The sequence below is a fragment of the Rhea americana genome, unplaced genomic scaffold (assembly GCF_003343005.1).
Source record: "Rhea americana isolate MKP2758 unplaced genomic scaffold, rheAme1 scaffold_4, whole genome shotgun sequence".
Classification (NCBI taxonomy): Eukaryota; Metazoa; Chordata; class Aves; order Rheiformes; family Rheidae; genus Rhea; species Rhea americana.
In genome coordinates, this window is record NW_028186534.1 from 3,154,443 (window position 1) to 3,177,397 (window position 22,955).

Here is a 22,955-nt window from a genome sequence, read left to right on the forward strand (position 1 = left end):
CCATGTTAAGAGCATGTTTTATTCACTGCTCACCTTCTGGAATGTACTAATACTTCAGTGCACCACTAATACGTAACAGAACGTATAATTCATCCCTTTTGCTGTCATTAAAATAAGGGAGGCTGTTTTAATGGATAAGTTAATTTAATAGCAGGAAAAATATTCAGTGAAAAATCAGCCCTACAACAGGGCTCAATCTACCACCACCGTAAATGTTTAAAATCAACTTGTATAACTACGTGTGAAGAATTCGATTTACTCTACGATTGACTAGAACAAGGAAACAGTAGCTGGATGACATACTTCTACCTGGCAGCCAGGAAGACAACAGGATTATGCTAAAACTGATGGCTCCTGTTCAATCTACAGCTGCTAATTCAACAGTCAAGTAAAACTGCACGCAGCAGCCACCACTCAGAAATGACTCGTGTGCTTAAACCCGTCGTTGTCGTCAGAAATTCAAAGGAAAAGTGCCTTAAAGCAGAGTCAAACTGCTCTGGTCCCAAGGATGCTCACAGTGAAGCTGATGACAGAAGGAAGAGCAGCTAGAAGGGCATTTTGGSCCAGGTCTGTAACGCTGTCTGATCCCACCCCAGCACCTGGCGGGAAATATGTTCACCTCATAACTAACGCCTCGGGAGCTGGCGGTGGGGCAGACGCCAGCTCAGTCACACGGCTGAGACAAGTGTACTTGGTCAGGTCTTGGAAGTGCTACGCAACGGCCACCACGTGCAACGCGGGCACCGCCGCGGCACGGTGGCTGCGGTGTGACGCACACACACTTCTGGCCCTGAGACACAGCAGAATCAGCCACGCTTCTGCAAGAGAGGACAGCAGGCAGAAACCCCCGTGAATGGTTTTGGTTGGGTTGTGGCTCCCCATCCCTGAAACAAGGTAGTGATTGCTTGTCTATACGGCTCCTAAACACAAACAGTTAAAAAAATAATTTTTTAAAAAAGCACCATTGGAAACAGCTGCTCCACTGGGAGAAGCAGTTTTATGCCGTTCTCCCCRTGTCAGCATTTCGGGGACAGACAGGTTCGTTGTTATCTACCAGTTTCTCAAGGGCTGCAACTCAAAAGCAGTGAGGGCTGTGCTCAGACCCAGGCGGGAGACGAGGCGAAGGTGAGCGGCGAGCATGTTCCCACCCTGCCCAGGCTCTGCTGGTCTCTCACCAGTACACAGGGCCACAAAGGCCACGTACCCAGTGGCCCGTCTCCAGCTTAAAAACATGAAGAACGAGCACTACAATATGTACTGAGATTACGATTTAAACTACTTCCTGTGGTTCAGAAAAAGGTAGCAGGGAAGGCAGATAGAAAACATCAAATCCCTGATCCTAAATGAAAACAGCGTAGCCTTTTCATTAAAGATGGCCCTAAAACTAAAGCACTGCTTTAAACATTCCCTTCCTGCAACATTTTCCATACCCGACCTTCCTTCCCCCGTGCTCCCCAAGCCTCACCGCCCTCATTGGTAAATTCAGGTACGTGCTGCTAACTTGCTGCACAGCAGTTCGGTCCCTTCCGAGGAAAACAACGCTAAGAGACTGCTCAAAGTGAGCTTAACAATTTCAGAAAATTTACTTCTGCAGAGATTAACAAAGGGAGGTTTCGAAATCTGCACTGCTGAGTATGAACTTTCAGCTTTTTCCAGCTTGGCTGGATATAACTGGTTTGGTTTTAAATGTTTCAGTGAATTAATGAGTTAGGTYGTTAATGCAAAACATTCATTCTATGTGGTGCCAAGGTCCCCTGTTAGAAGATTAATTTTGTGACCTTTTGCAAACCTCGCCTAGAAACAACAACAAAAAACCCCTCCACGCAGCATCACTGGACACCCAGTGCACAGCAACACGCAACCGCTATCATCCCGTCACCCTGCCGCAGAGACCGTAAGAGCAGCACGCTCCTCTGCCTCCAGCCCGCGTCCAGCAACACTCATATGAGCTGTAAGCCTCAACGCAAAAATTTTAGGATGATTAGGTACTGTAATTTGGACTCTAGTGTTTGATGCAGCTCTGCTGAAGAGTAAATGCAAATTAAAAAAAAAAAAAAAAAGCTCTACACCAAAATAGAGGTAAAATAACAGTTTTTTCAACACTTTTCTGTGCCTGCTAGGCAGGCAGACACGCTCCCCAGGTCAGGGACAAAGTTGATGTTTTTGTCTCATACAAAGCCAAGCACAATATTGGCACTTTAAATAATAGCAGTTTGTTTTTAAACTGAAATTCTGCAAGCCCCAGTTGATATCATAATATGGAAAAATAAATTAAAGGAGGAAGAAAGTTGACATTTGAGAGGTTTTTTTTCCTCTTCCCTTTACACTCTATCTCCAGCAAGACCTGTAAGACCCACTTCTTTCTTTAAGGAGTCCACAGACGATTTTCCAACTCTCCATCAGTACTGAGCAAACAAAGGACAGCAAATAAAAGATTCCTGTGCTCAGCATCAAAGAGCTGGTGCTCTCAGCAGCACCCAGAACCGATAGGTTAGTTGTCTTCGAGTTCCTAACATGAAACACTCGGAGAGAAATCTCACCTAGTTAAGGAGCAGGTTACCCAGGAGCAGAGCAGACATCCAGCCYGCTCTGCACATTACTGCATGTTGGTTCAGCAAATCAAGACTGGATTTATTTACCTCGGCACTCAGGAGTGCTGGAAAACAACAGGTCTGGGCAGCAGGGAGCTCAGGCATCCGTGTGGCACAGTCCCGTGGCCCCTACCGTCAGCAGCCACGGCAGTCCCAGGGCTCATTCTCTTCAGTTAGTCATTAACATTTGTTTTGCATTTGGAGTCCRTTCATGAGAAATCACATAGAGTTCACCAGTTACATTAATTACCTAGCTTATTGCCAAAACATGCACCATTTGGGCTAGCAGGAGAGAGGATGGCCGGAGACTCATGTAATTTCCAGACCGAACTGAAAAGAGGTAAAAAACCTGTTCTGCTGCCAGAGGCTGTCCCAAGATGAAACCTCTAGTGGGGGTTTCATCTCAATGGCCCTGGAGTCCCCGGCTTTGCTTACACTCGGCAACAGAAGTGTAACAAAGCCCTGGGAGAAGGCATGTAGCAGCATCACCAAGGGGCTCGGAGAACAGAGGAGACATCCCCTGCCAGCAACAGGACAGCTATCATTAATCATTTCTAGAGACAGATGGACATGCTACGATGACCTGGCAAAGACCTTTCCTGCTGTTTTCTTATGGTTCAGTAACAGACAGACAAAGTTAGAGTGAACAGCCCACCTCTCCAGAGCAAATCTCAACTTCCTGGGTGCAGATGGGATCTCTCTTTTAGTTGCGCCAGCACAGCTCTGTAATAGAGAAGAAAAGGCAAGATTTGGCAGRGTTGTGAGGCAAGTATGGAGCTTGCTGAGCTCTTCTGTTCGCTCTCTGTGCACTCAGGCTAGCTGAGGCACAGCCATCTTCCCTGGGTAGCTGTTTATAAACCCTGCAGCTGGAAGAGAGGCCGTGGGAGAGACCTCCTTCAGAAGCCTAAAATGCCAAAGCATTACCCGGGCTGCAGGCCAGCAGCACACATCTCCATGCTTTGCCCTTGGCTGCAGCTTCCACCTCTAGGTAATATCCRTAAAGGGAGACAGCTGTCACTTACCTACAACCCAGAGCCTCGTCCACAACCCAGACCAAAGTCACGCTGTATTTAATTCTTTGGGGGTTTACCTCGTAAGGGACTGCATGTTCCCATGAGCAAACAGTTAAAGTGATTTTCCCCTCCAGAGCAGATCACTACTGTGCTAACACCACAGGCACCCAAAATTCAGGTGCTCTCAGAAATAACAAAAAAAGCAACCAGCTATAAAATAACAGCAGCCCAAGACCAGCCATGCAGGCAAGAAAAGCCTCTTCATACTTTATTCTTTTGCACCATGCAGATGTACAAACATACACACAAATTTCAGCAGTTTCAAGCTTCAAGCAGCATCACATAGTCAACATTTGTAGTAAGGAACAATTTCTCTTTATGCCTACTGTTCAGGGTGATTTGTAGATTAAGCCTGGCTTTGAAAACGCATGTATAGTCTAAAGGCAACGGAAGCTGCCTGACTGAACAATCGTCTTCATTCTCCCGTACTTGGCAGGCCTAAAGCAGAAAAGCGTCATTTTCATTTAGGCTAGTTAAACGGAGTTATTCATTAAAATTTTGCCCTTCTAACATGCTGGGATACTTCTCAATTTAAAATGTGTCTTTAAGAGAAGACCTCTCTCCTTTACCCTGTAGAGCATTCTTCATCGACTTGTTTTAAGCCATCACCAATTTATGAGCAGTGTTTTCGGATCAGTCTCACACTTCCAAAGCATCAGCAACTTGCCTTTGTCTTCATCACCCGGGGAGAGGCTGGCTCTCACTATTAGCACTCGGGGACTAATAGTAATTATCTCTGCTTTTTTTCAGATGAGCACAAAACTAAGTGAAATGGAAGGCTAGAAAGGGGTGGCTAAAACAGAACACTATTAGAGTATAAAAATAGGTCACTAGGATAATATAACCTTTAGACTACTGGCAATGTGCCCCCTTAGAGACAAGCCTGCGTGCTATATTTCAATAGAATGTCAGGAATAAAAAAACACAACGCACATCAAAACAAAACCACTGATCATCCTTCGGAGCTCTGCATGCTTCTGTTTGAACGTTACTAACATTAATTCACTCATTCCTTCTCCTCTGCCCTCATTCATTTGATCAAGCACAAAATAAATGCGATGCAACCATACCACTGACATCCTCAAAAATATATGCACCTTTTAGCATATGGGGCTTCATTACAGATTCGCGCTGAGTTACAGTACCTTAGCAAGATTCATGGTCTCACTGTTCCAAGGACCCACCTCCAAGCACAGCTTTAATCCTCACATTTTGCCCATGTTGCAAAACATTCCTGGCATTCCCCCAAAAGGAAAAGGTCCAGCAGAGAGATAATCATCTATCTGCACAGCCAGTTCTGAGATTAATGCTACCAGCAGAGGACACCAGCTAGCATTAACGAAGCTTCAAGAAGTCCCTCAGCTCATCAGGATCTATTTGGGTTTTCCATCACACCTAGCATTCAGCTTGTGAAAACCAGTAAGTGGGCTTGTGCCTAGACAGGACACTATGAGAACATCAGTCAYGTTTATATATGCACAGGGGCTCTGATTTCAGCCCCTTGTGCTTTCTCCAGGAAGTTTCATTTTGCCTGTATTATCAGATGGATTTAGTTGTGATTCTTGCTCAGTCATGGAATCTAAATGGCCACACACAGGTCAAAAGGGTGATATTTTACCACACTATGTTCAAAGCTTGCAAAATGCCTAGCAATCCATGCCTAAATTTTATTATCAAGTACCACCACTTAGGTACTGCAAGATCAGCTTTGCCACATTCAGCTCTTTGGAATGCACATGAAAAGGGACAGATTACACATAAAATATACCTTTTGTACTTTCATTCCCTGGAGTCGCTGAACTGGCTCCAAGCCAAGAACTATCACAGAGGACTCAGAGTCAAGATTTCCAGCTCTTAAAGCAAAATGAGAATCAGAGTTAGAGCTTGGTCAATGTTAAGTTTCTGGCAAGAACACCTGAGTCTTTTAATCGAGCAGGAAATGCCAGGCMAAGTTAGTTAAGAGTTCACAGGTATGAGCACCCTGTGACAACAGAGCCCACACAAAGCATCACACAAGAGCATCAGGCTCTCAGCACAACTGCAGACTGCCTAGCACCAAGGAGAGTCATTCTGTTGGAAGCCCCTTAACCTGTGTTTCTGASGTACTTCTGCTCACAACCCAGCTTCCAGGTTTAAAAAATGCACTTCTATATGTGAGACCCTATTTGGGGGTCATCACCCCAAACTTAGGAACTGCAGCTCTAGATGCTATTGCAACACTTACTGTTAAAAGATAACCAGCATCAGCTTTTATACCAGCAATGAAATGATCTCACTACAGAACCACAGAAAGTAAATCATGCTAGGGGGTCACAAAATTTTCTCACCAAGCATCCAAGCCTCTTGTGCAATGAAGAAAAGCTTGCTGAAGACAGGCTGATCACCAGTTAACAAGTGGCCACATACGGGAAAGACCCGCAGTAAATCCAAGGAAATTAAAGTGCAGGGTAAAGAACTCTGAGGTCCAGAGTTTTTAAAGGAGGTGTGGGATGTGGGTGGGAAGGACTGAACAGCTACTAAACAGTACCAGACACCAAACGTAGCACAGACTGAAGTCTATTACAGTGCTGTATCCCCTTCCCAGCCGAGCATTTTTGGATTACTTCATCCACCGTGCCCTTTTGCAATATGTTAGCTTCGAAAGCTGTGCTACATTCTGGCTTACCATCAGCTCCCATTTCCCCACTTACAGTTGCTATAACCAAAAAGAAAACTGCAAAATACTTAAGCTGAAAGCAAGGAAACAGGGTTGGCAGGTCAGAATTGTGGATATTTCTCCCCCATGGATCCTGCCTCAGAACCGTCCTTTTAGACCTTGACTGCAGCCGATCGCTTTTGCAGCTTATTGAATACGCTAGTTTATGGCGGTGTTTTTCTGCTCACTGAACTGGCTCATTCTTTTAGCAGAACAAACTGTTCCACGTTGAGGCAGGAGTTGGCTGTGTTTTAACAAAGGATTTTTCCCTTCTGACAGTGTTTTGCAAAAGACCCAAAAAATGAGTTTGGAGCCAAGTTACAAAAGGTCAGGAGAGGCTAGTCAAGCAATGGGTGTAGTTCCTGTATGTCACAGCCAGTAAAGGAAATGGGTGGGGAGAAGAATGACATTTTGAGCTTAAATAATACGTATAAAGAGATATTAATGAGGAACGGGCTTTTGAATGAGGATGGCAAGTATGCAGACCCTACAATTTTTACTCTACAAGAGCAATCTCGTCAAATAGGCTGGGGTCTCTGCAACCATTTATCCATTTGAAGCATACATTTGATACAGTTCAAGTAGCAATAGTAAAAAGAAAAAGGCAGTCTTATTGCTTCCCCTCCCCAAGCTGATTTCAAGAGCTACTGCACCCTCATCTCCTGCCAGCCAACTGAATATTCAAAAGGCTTTTGCCAAGCAAATGCCAGTCAATCACCAGCACAGTGCTGGGGAAAACAAACATTACACTGAGAAACCTGTGTGGGACAGGGACCTTGTGCCCTGCCTCCCTCTAGCATCCTGATCACTGCTAATGTGGGGCAGAGTATTCCTGCTTTCCTTGCCCCTTTCCCTGCCCATGAATAGGGCAAGGCTCTTAAATCAGAGCCACTGCAAGGGGAAAGATTTATGAGACATGAAGCRGTGGGGGGCAGGACTCCATCACCATGTCCCCCGCAATGCGGCCATCCTTGTTTTCAAGCCACATTTGCATTTTGCTTATGAGCGATGAATTCACAAGTGGTGGAAGTGCAGCCCCAGGGGGGGGACCATACAGGAAGGTAACAGAGTCAATTTATTTGCTTTAGTAAGTCTCAAAACTCCAACTTCTGGATTATGTTTCTTTCTGACTCAAGAGCCCTCATCAATGGGAGCTCACAACAGATCCTCCCTCTCCTCTTTCAGAAGCTGGCCTCAAAAACGTTTTCAGTGTTGCATGGACAGGTCTCTGCTGTGGCCCCAGTCACTGTTCAGTAGTGACAGAAGTAGCTGTCAGAGCCAGGATCTCTGTGCTATGTATAGTGCATAGACAGAACAAGATGGCCATCTCGAGCCTTGCAGATGTTGAAAGCAGGGGAGCCAAAGGGATCTGCAACAGCTGACAGCGTGCAATGCCTAATACTTTAACTTTTCCAGGCCTCAGAGAATCCCTGAATAGAAAGAAACCACCCATCACTGGAACACAGCCACTTTTGTGGCTGGAAGGGGCAGATGTTCAACCCCACACAACAATGCAACACAACAGTTGAGACTCTAAGTGAAGARTGCTGCATCCACTTAAAACCGGAGAGGGAAACTAGGGACACACTAATTCTAGAACCACCATTTGGTCATAATGCTTTGAGTTCACATACCTACTCCACAAGAATGGCACAGGGTTCTTCCTCMTTCGCCTTAAATAGACAATATTCTGGCCTAAAGGGTTGAATCACAGGAACTTCAGAAGCATATGGTCAGACTGGCAAGTTTTCAACACCCTCAACTGGAGTACTGTTTTCCAAAAAAAGTCCTGCTCCCTTTTAGTACCTAGCAAGGAAGACTTCCAGGAGTGCCTACTTCCCCATAGTTCCTGTTGCAATACAGAAGGGCAGATCATTAAGAGACCTCTGCATCCTATCAGCCAAACCAGTTGCTGAGATTCCTGAAGGCAAGAGGAGCTTCAGAAGTCTGTCTCAYTGCAGCTCACATCACGTACTGCACCACCCAGTCGCAGAGAAGAGCAGCTGTGAGAACAAGACGGCATCCACCCCTCAGCCAGCAGCAGCGGAGTGCATCCTTGAGGTCTCCCAGTCACTGCACTGACAGTTAGCTTCTTGCTAGCTGGGATTACAGGAGCATGCATTGGGGTTGCTGCTCAACAAGAGCTAGCTGCTGTGGGCACATTGATTCTGCATTCAGAGGGATGATGAACCCCGGTAGACTCACACAGGCTTGCTAAATGTAGGTGCTAAGAGTAAGGAACTACACCTGCAAGTACCACCAAGTGAACACGTGTGATTACAACTGCCAGYGAGAGCAACCATCACGTGAACACACGCACTTAGTCTGGAATTAGCCCTGCTGTACGCTGCAGCYGCTAGCACCAAACCCTCATTCACTCACCACAGAATTCAAGGAATAGTCTTCTGCCTTTCTTTGAAATAAAGAGAATTCTTCTAGAATTGATWCTAAGAGGAAAAATGGATTTGGAATTTCACTCTAGATCTCAGTGGGCAAGATACAGGAGTCAGAAGCGGGCACCTGCAAGCCAGAAGCACTCCTTTACCTGCTCCTTTACCTGCTTTTTAGAATGACACGTTGAATGTATTATCTATATAATGGAGATTCTTTTTTTTTTTTTTATGAAAATTAATCATCTTCTAGTGATTAGCTGTGAGCTAAAAGCATCCCAGTTATTTATTGCTGGAAGCTAAAGGAATTTCCTYACTCTCAGAAGACAGACATTTAGTTTCAAGTACTGTTGTGCTAAACAAATAATCTCTTTCTTCCCTTCCCTCCTTCCCTTTTTTTTTTAAATCACACTTTCTGATCTAACAAATCTTTTATAAATCAAGTCATTTAAAAGTCATTAAARTCATTTAAAATTAATTCATGGGGGTGCAGGAGAACCAAACAGGACTATAGACCTCTTCTGAAAAAAAAAATCAGCAGAACTGGACCCTTGTGTTCAAAGTTATCCCTTAAACTCTGGGTTCCCCAGGAACTCCATTTATCAATTCATAACACTATTAAAAAAAAATAAGTATCTGATCGTTTTCACAATGCTCTTCCCATGAACAGCAAAAAGCTTGCCACCTTACTACATGGGACAGTGCCTAAATTAGATGTTGGAAGCTTCAGTAGTTTAGCTCTCTACTGAAAGTCAGCTGCTGGTGTTTCTTGCTGGATGGAATATGAGCTCACCAACCCACTTCACATAAGCTCCTGAATAGCTATTGGAGTGAAACAGCTTTTGACAAATACATGGGGAAGATGAGAGATATTTTAGAGCACTATGATGGCCCACGTAAAGGATTTTGTTTTTTGGACTGAGGTTTCCTGCAAACYTTAATTCAAATTATTGATGTACTAATTGATGGATCTGAGGGCCTTAATATGAGGRATTTTATGAAAAACAAAACAAAAAATGGCATGCTAGGAGAATTGCATCCTTGCCATTTACTAGTGAGTATATCCACAACTGCCAGCAATTACTAAGCCTCTACTTTGTATTCAAAGCTCTATACAATAGTTTATTATTTTTAAGCTTTTCAAACACCAATGTAGTGAATTTAAGAGTGCTATTTGGAAGATTAAGATATGAATGCTACTATATTATTCAATTTAGCTCCAACACAGACCAATTTTATTTCTGTAAAGAGCCAGAGCTAATGCTACATTTCCAACTGCCAACAGAGACAAATACTTAAAGCTTTAAGTCAAATTTCAGCATAGTCTTGCAACCATGTTCAGAAAATGAGAATAAGGAAATTACTATCGTTATGCAAATACTGCCCAATTACTGCCAAGCCATATAGAACCCACCTTCTAGTCTTTGTTATAGGTTTCAAAAATATACATGCCCAAATTACAACAAAAGGAAATCCCCACCGTCTGCGTGTGCAACCAACTGTGAAGCCAAGCGTGACGTTACTAGCACATCTCCAGCAGCTGTATTAGCAGCTTTTAAATGCTTGGTATTTTATACATTGTTCACACACACACAGGGATATACCTCTTGCTACCATCTCAGCRTCTACGCAGAAGCGGACTGTCACACAGAGGTCAGCAGCAGCTCGGGTTGACAGTGACAGGCCCATCCCAGGGGTGCTTGCTTTGCCACCTGCTGTGGTTTGGTCTTGTTCTCATGCTGTCAGTCTGCAAGAGCAGCTGGTAGAAAACCTGGTCTCATCCCCACAATTCGGTATTGGTTCACCTTGAAATGACTACACTTTCTTTTTCCAAATAGCTTCGGACAACCCCACTCGTGGAATTAAGGAAACTGCCAAGCGGCATTACTGGCTCATCTCCTGAATGTCCTTTTTCAGGGACCTTTGTGGATGTCATAGAAACACAAAGTAATTAAAGTTGGGAGAGACCGCTGGAGAACATCTCAGCTCAGCTCAGCTCCCTCTCAGAGTAAAGAGTTTCTATCAGTTCTTGACCAGGCACACAAAGCTTCCTACCAGGACCAAGTACCCACTTCCTACAATATTCTGCTGTGTGGATACAGAACAGTTTGGGGGCAATTTGTGTAATTTACAGAGCCCATTGAGTAATTCTTATTTCCAAAAGCCAGATGAATTGCTCCAAAAGGAAAAAAAAAACAAACTTGTAGTTAGGCAAGTTTCAGGACTTCTTGCCCCTCCCAGTGACAAGAGCAAACTGAAGTTTACTAATAGCTGGTTTATTTGCCCAAATAAGATATGCAGGCAGGTGACATAAAAGGGATTGATGGGAGAAAAAAAGGAAAGGAGTTTTGCCAGTTTTCTTTCTTTATGCTGCATAAAGGAGAGCTGACTGCTGCATTTTGCCCTCTTGAAATCATCCCCCCTTCCCAATTGTCTGAGTTAGACTAGACTGGATGCAGGGTCAACAGGATGGTAACAGCATCCTTCCAGGGGAAGGACCAAGGAACGAAATGAAAGGCAAGCTGACTTTTTATCGACTATTTGAAAGCTCTCATTTCATTAGGACTTGTTTTACTAAAAGCTTTTGGAGAAAAGCTGTCTTTCGGGAATCTAAAATTCCTCAGCCCTTAAACTGAAAGTTGAAAAGTTCTCATTGCAAGCTGGTAAACTCTACCATATATAATCACATTATTCCTAATTTGCACCACCAAAAGCATCACGGCCTATGTTTCTACCCTCAGAGAAACAGAAGTCAAAGGATAGTATTTTTTCTTTTCAGCAATAAACGAAGGTTCATCTCGTTACACCAGTCTAAACCACTCATCATCACAGTGAAAAGCCCAGTATAAATTATTAACTCTATTTAACATAAGAAAGAAAACAGTATGACAAACTAAACTGCAGGAAGATTCATCACAGGGGACTATAATGTAAAAATAGTGTTTATGCTGTGTCAGCAGGCAGTCTGCAAATAAAGGAATTAGGATGACGGGATGGCTCAGGGGCTTGGTAATGGAATTAGGGAGCCTTTCATTTCTCGGTCAGCAGTTCAACCCACAGCCACGTTAACCGAAATCAAGGAACGTATGTAGACCAGGTGAATTTACAAGCTCAGTCCAATTCCTGGCACATGTCCCACAACCCATCACTTCTCAGCCTTAGCAGTGGGACGAGAAGCACTTGTTAGGACTCGACTCAGGAATCATCTGACAAAGAGGACAAGTTTTCATCTGGAAACACCAATTCATCAGGACTGAAATGTTTTATGAAAGCGTCTGTTTCGACGAAGCCCGGCGAGGCCGCGGTTCCAGCCCCGCAGCACTGCCTTGCGGCGAGGAGCCCAACGACCTCCATCTCCTCAGGGAAACCGCTCTGCTCGCCCGGGCGCGCAGTCCAACAGCTCCTGCCGAACCCGAAAGCCCAACGCGCTCGGACCCGGGCAGTACTGACACGAGAGCTACCCCAGAGGCCAGGAAAGCCAGCGACCCTCGAGTGCCGCTAACACAGCTCTTAGAAGCTTTGCCGCTGCCCCTCACTGGGAAGCGACATGTCTTCTTAGCATTTCACTGCTCCAAAAATGAAACGTTTCAGATCTCTGAATATCTGGCAGTTGAGGGAGGTTGGTTCCAGCACAAGATGACACATTTCTTCAAAAAAATTTAGAAAAGTTGGATTTCCTTGTGGAATCTGGCTGAACTAACATGGCAGGGCAAAGGGCAACAGGTGAAGGTACCCACAGCGCTCAGTCCTGAACCCATGCAAATTAACAGCAAATGAGATACACTATTATACCACAAAATATATTGTGGCATCATATTTTACAAAAACAGGCCACTTCCTCAACTAAGACTCCCAGACTGTTCAGTATTATTTTATTTTAATTCTGCTCAGAGCTTGGAAACTACAGAGGGTGAAGTTATTTAGCTATTGCTAGTTGGAGACCGGGGGGCAGGAAATCAAGACTCTGAAGGTGAAAGAGGGAAATGCAATCTAATACTGCTCTCTGCACAATTACTTCTGTCCTTGAGCTGGGAGAGGAGCAGGCTTGGAAGTATCTTAATGATATTGCGCCAAAATGACAGCATGTCAAGCTGGATAAAGCTCAGGACAGCAGGAATTCCCTCCATATACAGGCCRATAATCACCTGCCAGGAAAAGATTAAGCGAATTGATGACTACAATATCAGGAGAACACGGGGAAGAAATGTTAACAGTCTGCGGGACTCATCTCCAATCAACTCAGAAACACACAAGGTAGCGGCAATTCACAACAAAATCCCACAAAGGTAATGTTCTTAAGATCAATCACACAAATCCTTACGTCAAGCTGGTTACTCAAGTGGCCACTATTAGGCAGAGTAATTGAGCTCATAGGAGGGGAGAGAGGCTTCATTAAGTGAACCGCCCCGGGATAATCTCATAAAATTGTACATACCTTGCAGAGGCAGCCGGGGAAGCGGTTTGCAACACTGTTCAAAACACTGAAGAGCTACAATGCTGCTGTTTGAGGCCCTTCTACATCTTCTGCTATCACATCAAAGGACTTAGCAGACACTAGGTGCAGCCCTCAAAATTCAGGGCCAGCTGCTCCTATCTATATCCGTCATTCTCTTCCTCCTTTTAAAACTGGGCACCAGTCTCCTCATCATCTGGCAAGTGCTGGTGAGTGGTGATGAGCTGCTAGCAAAGATGATAACCTCATCTTTTAGATTACAAAAGCTGCCATCTTGGGTAACAGTCTCACAGGATTCTACTTCCCCACCCATCAAGCCTGACTTGTAAAATGATATTTAAGTTACGGRCAACAGCACTTCACTTGCAGTGTCTTCAGAGCGTACAGGTCTTCYGAACTAGTAGTACACTAAGGATCCATCCAGCTTAGAGAAATCACTGTTCACCACTTCCCTCTTCGCACTGCACCTTCTCCTCATCCCTCCCTTTCTCTGCCATCAGTTATTTTCCTGGAATTTTAGATTTTCCCCAGTGACAGTTGCTTAGCCTCTCCCCAAAGCACTTCCATTTAGGATCCTCCAAGAAAAAACTCTGAAGGCACAAATCACATGTCTGGGTAATCTTATTTCATAAATTCACGAGTCAATTTGAAGCTCAACTTCTCCAGTATACAAAGTGGTTTCAACTATTAGAAGATCCACAACTTAGTGAAAAATCTATCATCTTAAAGGTGCATTGTCCCAGAGTGAGAATGATGCAGTTCAAACCAGAAAAAAAAAAAAGGTGATTAGATGAGAGACGAGCTTGAATATAGCACACCTCCTACACTGATAATTAGACTTCCTGCCTTTTACCCGAGAAGGTTCCCATCTACAAGCAAAATCTAAGGAAATGGCTGGCAGATCTACCTGAAATCTCCACACTGCCTGTGTAACAGCCTCCAACTTTTTTAAGAACTTTAAACTGAGGCTCACAAACCCCTTAGTCTAAAAGCATCTCTAAACTGCTGTCGTGCTCCAGACAGCATGCACTGCCAGCCGCCCGGCCTTGTGGCATCAAGCCAGGCGCTGAACTTAACCAGTGGTGCACTATTTAATAACTCACATGAGGATGCCTTGAAGAGGATAGCGTTYGGGGTTTGGGAAGGGCTGCCACAGATTTGCACAAGCATGGATTGCAGATTGCTCTTCCACTGATAAGGCAGAGTTGAGATTAAAGCAAAGTTTCTCTTTGTTCCAAAAGGGATGCATTTTCCCAACTATTGGGCCATACCCCTTTCACACTGTAAGACTTTCCCATGATAAATCCTCACACCAAAGATGAAAGAATTGGCCCCRATTTACACTTCTAAAAGATTGCTCCTAAGTTGTTTTGGTGCATTCTTCAACAGTGTGTGTAAGCCATTGTACCCAAATATATGACTAAATGCAGATAACTATTTTCATTATTTCTGGAGAGTCAAAYATTTCCCAGTACCATCTTTACCCACTCACAAACACCATGAGACCTGATTTTCTGCACTATCTTGTAAAGACAGTGCTTTCCCTTTACTCAACAACAGCATGCAACACCTCCTGGTAGCTCRGTTGCTCCTAGAGGTGCTGACACAGAGTGGGGATCTCTCAGGTCACCGGTTCTCTGGCAATCAATCTCACATCTACCAGGCTCTAGCAGAGAGGAAAGAGCTGGGTGCTMTTAGTGTGAAGGTTTGCTTTCATCATCTGCAACCCTGTTGTACCCAACAGCAGCTGAAATGCAGCCATCTCAAGGCAGCTCCTGCCAGTGCCTGGACGTGCCTGTCACGTGGAAGCCTCCTCCGTGCGTAAGGCTTACCCCATGGAAACAGTGAGTGGTCCCCAGAGCACAATATGGATGCCAGTAAACTCCCTGCCCCACCAGCAGTCTGCCTTTCCAGCCAGGAGGTTTTAGCATGATTTAATGATGCTAGAAAGCCTAACGCTCTTGACACATTCAGGAAGTGGTAAAAAAAGATGATCAGCATCACTACCCCCACACTGGAAACACGCACACTGAAGCATGGGGGGATGAAACAATCTGCCTGAGGTATGTCTGCACGCTTCACTGGAGACTGACTCCAGGTGCCTGAGCGCCAGGTCAGCAACTTTACGCGCAAAGCCGTCACTTCTCCCTAGCATCCACTGGGGTTTGAAGGCAAGAGACAGAACAAGAGCACAAGCAGAACCACAGCTTGAAGGAAAACTTTAGGAGGAGGCCACAGGACATCGGAAACTTGCTCTACCCAACATGGCGATCAGTTTAAAGCTAAAGGAAAAATTGAAAGCAATGCTAAGGGATGTTTYGCAGCCCAAAGAGCAACCAACTCAYTGGTGCATGTCTGCAGTTGTGTGGGGAGCCTCAGGATCTCACAAAATGAGACATTCTCTAGACATCTACATAAGCATTTAAATGGATCATCTTGTTCTTTTTTTACGCAGGAGAACAAAAGAAAGGCCCGTAAGATGGTTATGCTTCTGCGGTGCTTATACAGCAGCTATTGAAAAGGGCAGCTGAGTCCCCTCCCTCCGTCACAGCACTCCAGGGCTGGAAGAGAAGTGCTGTTACTGGCATTTTACAGAAAGGGRAATGAGGCACTGGGCAATTAAATAACTAGCCCAAAGTCACAGAAGCTTGTAACAAATCAAGGAATTGAACTCAAGTCCTGCAAGTCTCAGTCCAGTTATTTATCAGACATCACCCTCTAATGTATCATCTTCTGTGGGAAGCCCTCCAGTGTGCCCACAAAGGTATTGCCAAGAGATTAGGCTGAAATATACTGGCACAGAAAATCATGAGCACATTTCCCTTCCAGACATACGCACTTCAAGTACTGTTTAGGAAAAAAATAAAATAGAAATTGCAGCATGCTCAGCATGCTGAAACAGACAACTCCCTCAGCACAGCAGATAGAAGAAACACCAAAGTGGTTGTAAGATTKAGATCAAATGGTGAGATAAGGTGTTCTTCATTTGGAGTTAATCGCCTTGTTTTGAAGGGCGGCCTCCGGTGAGTAAGAGCTTACTAGTTAGGAAGTTGCATCTTGTAATTGCATGTTCATTCATAAATATGCCAGTGCACCTCGGGATGAAATGCAATATTACAGCCCTAGTACTGATGCAAATATCCAAAAACCTTAACCCTTGCATGAGGTCTCACCTTGAACCTGCTGTGCACTCCATCTATGCTGCTACAAAAACAACTGAATACCTTTTATCCAGGCTTTTACAGGCCACAGGCACAATTGGTTGAAAATCTGCCTGCATCCCAAAACACCTCCCAGCCCCAGGGCTCTAAGAATACCCTGGTCTATTCACAGAAATTGGAAGTGGAAAACATTTGCTAAAGGCTTCCATACCCTCAGGGAAACATCATTAAGCAGAGTTGGATTAAGGCATTTTGGCAGCACGGCCAAAATTGTGTAATCCCACCCCAGGGGTGAGGGGCTGAGGCCAGGCAACGCTTGCTGTTAGGAATGAGAGAGCGGGGACAGAGATCCAGGCTATTTGCTCCTGCAGGTCCGCGGTGGTGGTGACCACGGCTGTCGGAGCAGCTGTCCTCAATTCCAGCAGTAGCCGCCTTTCCACGTACCCGTACCCGATGCCTTCCTTGAGACAGCTCGTATCTTTTACAGAACCCTGGCTGAGGCAAAACAGACGACGTCGCCCCAGGCCGCTGCTTTTTTCACCGGTGCCTAAAACCAGTGTAACCATTCAGCACAGAGAGAAACACCTTAGAAAAAATACACACAAAAGAGAGAGAAAAAAAAAAAAAAAAAAGGAGAAACAAAACTTTCCAATAGACAGATGCCATTTTAATACAACAGACAATCAAACCACATCTATGGATGTCTACAGTATTCAGATAATTTTCAGCTGATGACAAACAGTAAATGTGTTAGGCAACAGGTTTGGAATGGGTCACACAAGATGGAATTCTCTTTTAGCACAATACAATGCAGACTACGTGGTGGGGGGAGTCAAAACAGTTAGCTTGGGTCTAGCCAAGAGGCTTTTGCATTTAAGCAGCCAGCAGCCTCAATCTTTCTCTGTGCAAGCGATTTCATTTGCCAAAGCGGTATCGTATACATATCCCAAGCAGACATGTCATAGGAATAGATTAGTTCTTCATGGTAGAGTGGGAAGGGAGGGATGAGGGAAAGGGAKGTATGTGCATCAGGAAAGCAATGTCTGAATTGCTAGTTGGGAAACGTTTACAGTTACACATATTGAATGGGCAGATACGAAAAGGAAAATAGAGAGGTACGTAACACTGCTCATTTCTCAGAACGGCTTCACAGCTATGCACTCAGGGCTGTGGTCACTTGCTTGGCAAAAAATGAGCTTTACTCAACACTGACCCCCAACATTACCTTCCTAATGAGCACTAAAATTCGTTAGCTCAAAAGAAAGTGCATTACAGAAAAGAAACCAAAGTACTACCAAACTGAATGGATAAAGAACGATTCCACCTGCAAAATCTTTACTTAGCACTCTAGGTGGGGAATTCTTTACTTTGCGTTCTGCTGCAGATTTGCACATGAACATTTGTTCTCAAGAAAATTTTCCCTCTCAGGGTAGGATATTGGGGAAATTAAATGCATCTTTGTCCTATCTCTACTTTACTAGAAGAGCAGAGGTAGCTGTTCAGTGGAGTAATAGATAACATCCATACAAGCATGATAACCCTAYCCTACCCCTTCTATATATTAAGGCTACTCACCAGATGACCTTGCTGTCACTCTTACTCGTGTCTACTCATGTCCTCAGCACCTGGCCATAAACACAAGTGAGGAGCAAGTTTGATGCTGTAGCTGGAGCCAGACATTTCAGTCAGAGCACCCAGTTTACTCACAGTGAAAGTACAGCACACTTTTCATGTCACAGGTCCTGTTCTCATTGTTACTACACCGTCTGATATGGACAACTGCATCAGCCACTTGCAAGAATTAGTTCAACAAAGATCTGCAGAAATGCTTCAGATAGTTTATTAGTAAAAAAACTAAGCCAGCAGCTGTGGACCTCCAGATCTTTGAGCCCTAAAACAGCACTGAAGCATCAACTATGTCAAAAATTCACTTGATTTGAAATCTTACTTCTACTTATTTATGTTACAGGAGTACCTAGAAGCCTCAACCAAGTCAAAAATCTGCCCTACAAAGGTCTATCTGCCACACACTGACAGACGAACAGCATTTACTCATGTAATGCCCATCTCCATATACAGCTCATGCCCTGTGGCCAGTTTTACTATACAGTTTTACTATAGAAACAAATAATGACCACAGCCTAGGTTTTGAGGTGAGCAGGTACAAGAGCAGGACAGACAGACAGTTTGCCAAAAGAACCTCCTAGCCTAGAGAAGATCTAGGCTAGCCATAGGCATGCTCCTGCACAAATCCTTCAAGCCAAGCCGGCAGTTGCTCTCTGGACACCACAGATGCTGGCACCCTTGAGGCTTTTCTAGTGTGCCAACTGCTGAGCTGAACTCTACCTTCCAGAAGCCAAAAGCCTTAYGCCCAGAGCAGGACTCCACTGTTCTAAGTCCCATAAGTATATATAAAAGGTTGTTAACCTGAACAGACAGCTCTAAGATTGACTCTTGGGAAGGATGAAATCAAGAGGTAAAATAGGAGGTTCCAGTACACCAGCGACATGTCAAACCCTTAATCCAATGGACTATCAGCAGGCCAAAAGCATTCCTCGCTGCTGTTACCATGAGCAGAGCCGGGCTGCTAATGCAGCCTCCTGGGATCTTCTTCCTTTCAAATGGGCAGGTCTAACCAGTAGCAACAGTCAGCCCAGTGAACAGCTAAGCATGAGAACTGAGATTAGCAGGAAGGGAAAGTGAGTTAAATAATTGAAGGGACATGAAGCATAGCTCAGTAGATTTTGCGTCACAGTTCAAGTGCTGAAAGCTGGAAACTCAAAGAYTTCCTCCCTGAATGCAATAAAGGAATGCAAAATCATTTTCTTATTTCAAAGTCAACTATTTGTTTCATCGTCCAGCTCTGCACTTCCCAAATGTACTGGTAGGAATAGGGTGTTGTAAACAAAGTTTTACAAAAAAGGAAGGTTAGTGCACAAACATATTTTTCCCATTACTTCAATACTTCCTGCAAGCTTTGCAAGCTTGGTAAAGAAAGAGTCTATTTAAAAATTTAGGGTGGGGAAGAATTAGCTCAACAAAACCATAAACAGATTTTCTTTGCACTTTTAGTCCAAGAGAAAAACAAGACAGGCTATGTGCACACTGATGCACACAATAGCAAAATCATTTTAAAAATAAATAAATTGGGAGGGAGAGAGCATCAGAGAAGGGTGGGGGAAAAGAAAGAGTTGAGAAACTTTGGCCAGGTTCTAAGAGCAGAGACCCTGAGCATTTGGTTCTTAAAGCRCTTAAGAACACATTGGAAACCTGCCATGTGCCAGATCAGGACTGTGAGCATGCAGAGAGGATGACACATGTTGCTATAATGCTATGATCTGTCTCTGTGTGCAAACCCTTGAGTAATAAACTACATTATTTTCTGTAGATGTAACACAATGGAATCCATTCCACTTACCCAGTGACCTTCCACACAAATCATCCMAAACCATTATTACTATTTTCCAGTGACAAATACTAAAGGGTATAAAACTTAATTCCCTTCTCCTTATTCTCTCCTCCAACAAGTCCTGACTCAGTTTACCAGAACAAGCCAAAGTGGCAGAGTTAAGCTACAAAAGAGCTTTACTCCACTCCTCTCACTGAAGTCTCTATTTATAATGGTAGGACAACTCTAAGCTATGTGAGAGCAACAAGGTTCACTGCACTTGCAGGATTACCAATATAAAGTATTCAAGGAGTCATCTAGCATGCAATGAGTCAAAAATCTAGGCAACTTCAAGGAGGAAAAATCTCAGGCGACTAAGGCAGACGCATGGATCCCTGTATAACGTTTGCTACCGCAGGATCCATTAGTTTATTTCCATGAGTTTAACAGACTAGATTTAGTCTGCAGACCTGGGAAGATGTCAGTAAAGCTAGCTACAATAAACAGTATCAGTCCAGTTGTTGCAGTCCCAACAGGGTCACTGATTATTTATTAAAGTCTGACAGCAAGCAGTCTCCAAGCATGGCACAAGTGGGGTAGAAATTATTCTAGGTTTTGAAAAATCACCATTTCCATAGGGAGGCTGTCATTTATTATGCAATCACGAACCACGTGAACAAATTCCCCACCACTCATAAAGGTTTAACCATAGAGTTTCAGCTTACAAATTAAATGGTTTTGCTCTGGCATGAGACCCAGTTTCTTCTTCAAAGCTCTGGAATGGCATAATAGAAGAATGGAGTGTTATTTCCAAACTTGCATCTTCTATCCACAGGCTGATAGAAGCCAAGGAGGAAACACATACAAGGGATGAGCATTTATTAAGTTTTATGGATTCTTACAGTTGGAAAAAAAGAATGCCAGTRGTACAGCGCACAAGCATGCATGAGCACCAGCCAGGTGAAGAGTACAAATGCACAAGACACCTGGACTGTCTTGTCCAAGGCATCACATTCCAAAGGGGGGGAAAAAAAATCCCCCTTTCTCGAAGATTATTAGGAGCATAACCCAAGATCTATACCAAGATACCAAGCATGGAGCGAAGCATGGTTTGACTTCCTCAAGGGTTAACAGAGCAAACCATTATGTGACCAYTTACTTCAGCCATCAGCTGAAATCAAGCCTTCATAGGAGAATCCCTTAAATCACACTGAAGCCTTGAAGGAGGAATTTCTCTCCTTTCCCTTCCTCTCCTTTCACCATTTTTCCTCTTTCTCAAAAGCCTGCAGTCACTACTCATGGCCAATCACTGAAATCAATGATTTATTTGTAGTTAAGCAAAATAGGCATCTTAATCTCTTATGCATGTTGTTGCACTTCATACTTACAGGTACCTTCTCCAATTAACACAGTCCTACATGATTCTACCAGCATAAGAAAAAGCACTTACACTGAAATAACCAGATTTCTCTGTTCAAACTATGTAATACAGAAGCATGCACTGTATATGTTTTTTACTGAAACTAAAGCCGTAGCTGCTACCTACCTGCAAAATGGAATATTTCCTTAATGCATCAGTTTCCAGTTCTTCTTCCTTGCTTGCACACATCTTTAAAGTGTCAGTAGTTGCTTCAGCTGTGTTGAGATTCAGGGCTAGAAGAGAACACATTACACCAAAATTTACAGCCGCAGTTCTGAAAGATAAGGTGACCCGTGGTTACTAAATACTAAAAGGAAAAATAAAACAACAAACAATTCAAGCAGTCTCCCAACTCGCTCCGTTCGCCCCACCTTCTCACCACAGAGAAGCTGTAGTACATCTTCGGCAATGTATCCCCAAAGTACTGATTTTTTCAGTCAATTAGTGAAACGACCCTTTATCAGAAGTTAACCTAGTAAGCTGAATTAATTGCCAAGCACCCAACCATAGTGTTCTCAACCCAGTAAAAGCAAAAGCACGCTCGCTGTAGTGTGTTAGTAGCTACAGAGACACTGGTCTCCAGTTATCACTACCTGCTTGCTTAGTTCATTAAATAGGCTGAGGACGAGAAACCTCAACTAGCTGAGAATGTATTTAAAGAAGCTATCACAACCGCCTGGCCAATGCTGCTGCAGCCTGTATCTATATATAACCCGCAGTTTTACTTTCAGCTCTGAGCTTCCCCTCTCCCCTCCGTCTCCCTCAGCTGCCGCCCAGTCCCCGTTCCCTCATCCCGGTAGAAGCAGTAAAGCCCTATGTATTTCATAATTTCTAAACTTAACTGTATAAAGGGATAAGCAGCCAAGTAGATTTCTGGGACTAAGTTCAGACAGAGGGAGAAAACTATGCATTAAAAAAAAATAAAGAAAAAGAAAAAGAAAGGAAAGGAAAAAGAAAGAGAGAGAGTCACCCTGGAAAAAGGAGAGCCAGAACTTCTGACAAAGATGAAAAACAGAAAAAGTACGCTGCGATTCTTAAGCAAAGGAAAAATCCCATTTGTTAACGGCTCTGTACTAGAGCTTTGTCAATGACAAGTTTTCTTCATCTCACATGCGTCACATCCCCCAGCAACAAGTCCAAAGTGTCTCTGCTTGCCTCAGCCAACATATGTTCTCCGTCAAAAACCTCCTGCCAAACCCCTACTGCTCACTAAATTGCTTCTTTCAGGTTACATTCTGCTGATGATACACTTTGCTGACAACTGTTTCTTTGGGGGGGAAATAGTACTGAGAGAGTGATTAAAATAATTAGCACAGACATATGACAACGTGGGAAGGCTCCTCCCTACCCCTCCCACATACTACAAACAAGAAGCTTCCACTACGGCTACAGCATCAAAACCTGAATTCCTAGCAGGAGTTTAACAAAAGAAGAAGGAAAAAGAAGGCAAATGAATTGTACGAGCKTTGAGGGACATACCAGGATGTTCCCTGGCTAAGAGCTCGGGCGCTGAGATGCTCTCGGGCGCGCGCCGGGTGCTCCAGCGCCTCCGGCCGCTCGCCGCCCCGCACGCCTCTGCTCCAGCTCACGGCGCTCCCCAGGCCGCCCGCGGCGCGCGACGCGGCCGAACCGCTGCACCTCGCCCCCTCCGCGGGGACAACTCCCGTCCGCCTTCCCCAGCCGAGCAGGGCTCGTCCGGCAGAGCCGCCGCAGCCCGCGCGCTGCACGTGCCACCGGCTCCCGCGCTCGTCGGCTCCGGCCCGGAAGCTGCTTTCGCGGTCCCG

At 44.4% G+C, this 22,955-nt stretch overlaps 1 protein-coding gene across 9 annotated transcripts in view; it reads right to left on the reverse strand.

Annotated features, from left to right (window-relative positions):
- The window catches only part of ZHX3 (zinc fingers and homeoboxes 3), a 35,145-nt gene extending 12,432 nt beyond the window's left edge, over positions 1-22,713 (reverse strand). For 5 of the 9 annotated variants that reach the window (XM_085313947.1, XM_085313946.1, XM_085313941.1 and 2 more), the window contains exons 1-3: positions 21,897-21,959; positions 21,298-21,404; positions 3,247-3,314 (exon numbers count right to left, since the gene is read on the reverse strand). The gene's annotated coding sequence lies outside the window, so the exon portion shown is untranslated. Of the gene's footprint in view, positions 1-3,246; positions 3,315-5,432; positions 5,460-21,297; positions 21,405-21,896; positions 21,960-22,013; positions 22,117-22,650 lie in introns of those variants that run through there. The other 4 variants (XM_085313942.1, XM_085313943.1, XM_085313945.1 and 1 more) reach the window with 4 other exon arrangements.
- Positions 22,714-22,955: the final 242 nt, after the last annotated feature.